General features: G+C 31.2%; 1 long non-coding RNA gene across 1 annotated transcript in view; it reads left to right on the forward strand.

The window, feature by feature from the left end:
• Positions 1-5,441, forward strand: part of LOC137614703 (uncharacterized) — a 342,498-nt gene extending 337,057 nt beyond the window's left edge. The window contains exon 3 of the long non-coding RNA XR_011039126.1: positions 5,327-5,441. This is a non-coding gene — a long non-coding RNA (uncharacterized lncRNA). The remainder of the gene's footprint in view (positions 1-5,326) is intronic.
• Positions 5,442-5,903: the final 462 nt, after the last annotated feature.

The following is a 5,903-nucleotide window of genomic DNA, read 5'->3' on the forward strand; positions in this document are numbered from 1 at the left end:
CGCCTCGGAAAGCTGTTGTTGTGATTGCTCAAGATGATATGGAGTCGGTGGTTAAGTCGGGGGCGAGTTTTTCCGTGTTCTGAAGGAAGATTTCTTTGCCCGAAAAGGATGAAACCCTTTGCGAGAAGCATTTGTTTATTCGCCGCGATGTTTATCGATGGTTTTGAATGTCTTTCAGTTTTGTGTATCCGCCTACGATAATATGTTCGCTTTTTCATTTGTATTGACCGTTAACACATTAATATTTCTTATGTTAAATCGTATAGTTGTTATGCTCCATTAAATTTTGCCAGTTATTAAAACTTTTTTCGTTTTTGCTTTTTTATTACTTTGCCGTCTCTATACAAGTCATTTTTATGGAGGTTACATATACTTGTAAATAAGTTAATTTCTTACACTCACGCATGTATGTGTTTATATATACTATATATATATATATATATATATATATATATATATATATATATATATATATATATATATATATATATATATATATATATGTATTATATATATATGTAATATATATATGTATATTATATATACGTATATATATGTGTATATATATATAATATATATTTGTATTTTATTAACATATATATATGTATATATATATATATATATATATATATATATATATATATATATATATATATATATATATATATATATATATATATACACACACACATGTATGTATATATCTTAAGTATAAGAATTACTTTTGGGTAAATAGTAAATTTTCTGTATTCGAAATATGAATTGAAATCTAATATATTCCGTTTTTTAAATTCATTATAAAGATCACCGTTAACAATAAAGATCTTTCTTCCGTAATACTATTATAAAAAATAAAAGTAACTATGATAGTGAAAATGATGACTGACGGAATGTAGATAACATTGGGTACTTGTACCTAATACAATTTCACCAACTAAAGTCAATTCATCCTGGTATTGGTGATTGAATTCAAATTAAAAGGTAAAAGAAAAAGAATCCGTATTTGTACTTTCAAGTCATTCATCTACTGAAGACTTAACTTACTTTATCTGTGTGAGCCCCAGAGGTAGCTGTGGCGAATCTTTAAAACAGTTCAACTTATTATCATTGTATGGATAAAGGCAGGATCGGATTCAGCGAAAATAAATTGTCTGTCAATAGCACTAAAAAATTAACTTAGTCCGGCTGATTTCATATTCAATACTAAAGTCAGCTATGCAGTCAGATATCTTGAAGTCAAGAGGGCGTTGAACAGGGCCTTTGAAGTTAAATGGGAAAAAGAGTTCATCCGATTAACGCTCAAGAAAACAGGTTTTTCTTGACATTTTTAAGATCCTATCTCCTCTCTTGGTAGGAATTCTGGTTTTTTTTCTCTCTCGAGTTCTTAGCTTTGCCAAATATTCTTAGACAAGATGTAAGAAATGTTATACTAATTCCGTATGCATTTTAATATGATTTTATACGCGTGTGCTAAAACTTACATTTCCAATAATATTGTGTATCCTTATGCGTACACAAAAGTTTTTCTAGTTTATATATGAAAGATTTATTTTGATATTATTGTTCTTAAACTTCCTGTAGTTTTTCCTTATTTCCTTACTTCACAGTGCTATTTTCCCTGTTAGAGCCCTTGGGCGTATAGCATCCTGCTTTTCTAACTAGGGTTGTAGCTTAGCAAGTAATAATAATAATAATAATAATAATAATAATAATAATAATAATAATAATAATAATAATAATAATAAACTTGAACGTTTTATAAGTACCAAAAAATTATACTGGAATGGGAGACAATCTCTCTCTCTCTCTCTCTCTCTCTCTCTCTCTCTCTCTCTCTCTCTCTCTCTCTCTCTCTCTCTCTCTCTCTCTCTTGGAATAGCTGCAAAATTCTCCCATTACATCATTCAGTGGATACGATTGTGATTTGGTCCTGATTTTACGGGCAGGGCCTGCAACTTTTGCTGAAGGTATCATTTTCCATTTTCTCTCAACCACGCCGCGCCCTCTCACGCGATATAGGTGCATTCCAAGTACTTGAGGGTTAACCTTTCATCAGGAATAAGAAATACTATTTTTAATAGAGAAGTGAAATCGAGGAAAATAGAAACCATGTGATATTGGTTCGCGTTTCGAGTGTTTCCGTTCGACTGAACTAGTAAATGAATGCTATATCTGAAACTGAATCTCGGTTAAGTGCAAGAGGCAATGAAGTGACTTATGATGTTTTTATTGAAAAACAAGAGAATTTTCAGATATCGAATAAAAGGGGGCAGCTTAAGAAAAAAAATTAAATGTAGAATAAGGAGAGGAGCAGGAAAACACAACTGAAAGATATAAAAAAAAAAAGTATTTTTTAAGATATTCAAGTTTTTGCTACAATGTTCCAGGATATAATAAGATAAATAAACAAGAGGAAATCCAATATGGATAAAAGTGCGGAATTTATTTGGAATATAGTATTTGAATGAGCCATAGATTTTCAAAACTAAAGATACTGGAAAAAAAAAACTAAAAATAAGTGTGGGCCTCATAGAAAACCAACTAAATTAAACGTAGAAACAAACGTAAAAGGAAAAATGAATAATGGGTTAGTTAGTAATAGAGTACTATATAAGAAAAAAAATTCAATCAGTAACTTGTTAGCGTCCATCGCCAAGTGATCAGCTAACAAAAACCGTGTAAGAGCTACTCTTGGGGAGTTAGTCCAGACGCTTAAAAGCATATCCGCCATCTCTCGTGCCTGACTGTTGCAGCTTCCTTCATCGGCTGCAACACAGCGCCTTTTGTAATTGGAGAGTTCCAACTCCCAGATACACTCTTCTCCTTAATGCTGATGCCATATATGCTGAGATGGTGGTATACTGAGTTCAGAAATACACCTGGAGGCGCCCACCGCCCACACCTCGATAGGAGGGCAATGTGACAGGGGCGGGCGACCTTTTGTTCGTGATTTTCGTTATATATTGTTTGTTGTTTAAGGTGCATTGGGTTAAATTATCATTTATTGAGTGTTTAAGGCCTTTTTTGTGCATGCAATTGGTCATTTCCTCAGGTTTGAATGAAGTGCTGTAGGGAGCTAGGTATTGTTTGTCGTTTTTCCTTATGAACTTATTCGAATAAAGTCTCTCTCTCTCTCTCTCTCTCTCTCTCTCTCTCTCTCCTCTCTCTCTCTCTCTCTCTCTCTCTCTCTCTCTCTCTCCTTGTTACACAAGGGAAAGAAAATCTCACTTTGAATATTTCTTATTATTTATAGGGCCATCAATAGTGGATCTTCTATATATCAGTGCATTAATACTGTTTTTTCCTACGGGACTTTGTTAAACTGATCAAATGCTAAGTGAAACAATCCTTTTGTAATTACCAAGTTGTCCTTTTTAGTAAGACTTCATTGCGTTAGTATCTTTCTTTGTTAATGTATTTTTAGTGGACAAGTTCACAGATGTTGGCTTAAAGCTCACGGAGACATTTTGTATATGCTGACATAAAAGAATTATTGTCTCTATAATTTTCCTTATTGTTAGGTTAGTTTAATTTAATTACATATGAATCAAATTATGCCTAATTTATATATCAAGTATGTATGTTTGCGTGTTTGTATGAGCATGGGGCAGCTCTGAAGAGTCGAGCCTAAGTCTTTGGGAGGGAAAATCTCCTCCTTTGATAATGATAATTCTATAGGTTCGAAGAATGAGTGAGGGTGTAAATTAACTAGCTATTAGGTTATAAGAAAGTTAAGAGTTTCTCATCGTAAGGTTTAGAATATAGGTGTTGATATGGAATTCATATTGAGCAGTATGAAATTAATTTAAGTCAAATCTTCTTATTGGAAGAAAATTGTGGATGCTGAGTGTGATTATAACATACTGGGTGGAAATTGTTGACATAAATTGTTTAAGTAATTGCGTAGAGTGAGATGTGCAAAGAATCGGCAAAGATGTGATGAAAACATCAACTTTAATGAATAGCTAAATCCCAGTTACGTGAGATAGTTTGGTCATATTTAGGTAATTGAAATTGATATCTGGATAAAAAAATATATAATTCTGAAGTTTTCGAAAAAGGGGAGGGAGGCTGATGTGAAAGAGATGCTGGAACAGACGGACATTATACGGCAAGCTCTTGATTGTGCTATGACTTCAAGCTCTTGATTGTGCTATGACTAAAAGTGGATGCTGTAGATGTGCTAAATCTCCATTAGGGTCTAATAATTGAATCAACATCAAAGGGTTAACTGTTTGTCTTGAATATTTGGAGCCATTCCATATTGGAGGACACCGTTTAATGCTAATGTGTGTATATATATATATATATATATATATATATATATATATATATATATATATATATATATATATATTTATATATATATATTTATATATATATATATATATATATATATATATATATATATATACAGTATATATATATAATATATTATATTATATATATATATATATATATATATATATATATATATATATATATATATATATATATATGTGTGTGTGTGTGTGTGTGTGTGTGTATATGCATATACACTATACATATATGTGGGTATATATATTATATGTTTACGTAAATAAAATAAGAAAACTTATTCGTATGGACTGTCTATAGTAGAAGGACTTAAGTGGAATTTAGGCTATGATATTAAGAAAAACTCTTCATTGTTAGTCATTGTTATCGTCGTATGCTATCTATATGAGTTTTCTGTTTGTTCCTTTTATGAAACTCCTTATTATCACAATCATCATTAATGAATATACTAGATGTTTTTCACCTTTACATATATGATTGAAAGTCTGTGTATTTGTTTTCCCTTTTAAAAGAATTTTCCAAGCGTTGTTTTAAGATATTTTAGCGAAAAAATAGAAAACAATAAAAAACCCTTACATAGTAAAATCTGACCTGAATTCTGAGAAATGTATATCTGTATTTTTTATGCGAGTTCCTAATTTCAGGGTGCAGGTTTGGTTAGGCAGGGCTGGTTGGGTTAACCTTATATTAAATGAAGACTTGACGGATAATAATGGTATAGTTGTGGAAACCTGAACCCAGAAATATTTTTTTTATTTTAGTTTTCTTGATAAGATGTGATTTCGAAAATATTTTGTTATTGAGAAAACGTTTGGATATTTTGTTACAACAAAGTTATTCGAATTAGTAAATGTTTTTGTTTATGGGTTTCTATGAATGTTTATGGTTTTTGTTTCATTCGTTTGAGTTTAAAATCACTTTTGAGTGACGTATTGCAGGAATGTTTGAGGGCTAATTCTCTTTTATAGATTTAAATTTTTGGTGATTTATTGATTAATTTTGATTTCAGATTTGGTGGTAGGTGGTATCAAGAAGCCGTTATAGAATATACAGTATGGTTATTCATCTAAAGAAAGATGTAAGTACTACATAATCTATCTTCCTGTAGAATTTAGGCGAGTTTGTTTTGTGGCGATTAGGCTCAGAATTGTAGATCTATTTAGTAATTTCATTTATTTATTTATTTTGGGAGAAAATGATATCTCGTAGTGTTCTCAATATCCTTTATCGTAGACGGTGATTCTCTAAGTAAAATTGTGGTCCTGATCAAGCTCCTCCGTTTCTCAAAAATTATTTTCAAATTGTTTCATCTTATACAGTAGTGATGGAATAACTCCCTCAGAATTGAATAAGCTTATCTGGTCTTTGTAAGTCATTGGCAAATAGTGCTTTTAGTAGTTTGATATCCGTTAGTTATAATAGATTACAGTCAAGACTTCTAGAACACAAGAGAGCTGAAAGATGTGCGCTCTTTTGATCTTCTTTTACCTCTTGCTCTTCCTCAACTTAGGAATACCCAATGAAGCACCTCTTATCTATAACAGGCTTAAGAAGATACGTCATTGTAATAAAAGGTACTTCAACAC

Source organism: Palaemon carinicauda, chromosome 21, assembly GCF_036898095.1.
Source record: "Palaemon carinicauda isolate YSFRI2023 chromosome 21, ASM3689809v2, whole genome shotgun sequence".
Classification (NCBI taxonomy): domain Eukaryota; kingdom Metazoa; phylum Arthropoda; class Malacostraca; order Decapoda; family Palaemonidae; genus Palaemon; species Palaemon carinicauda.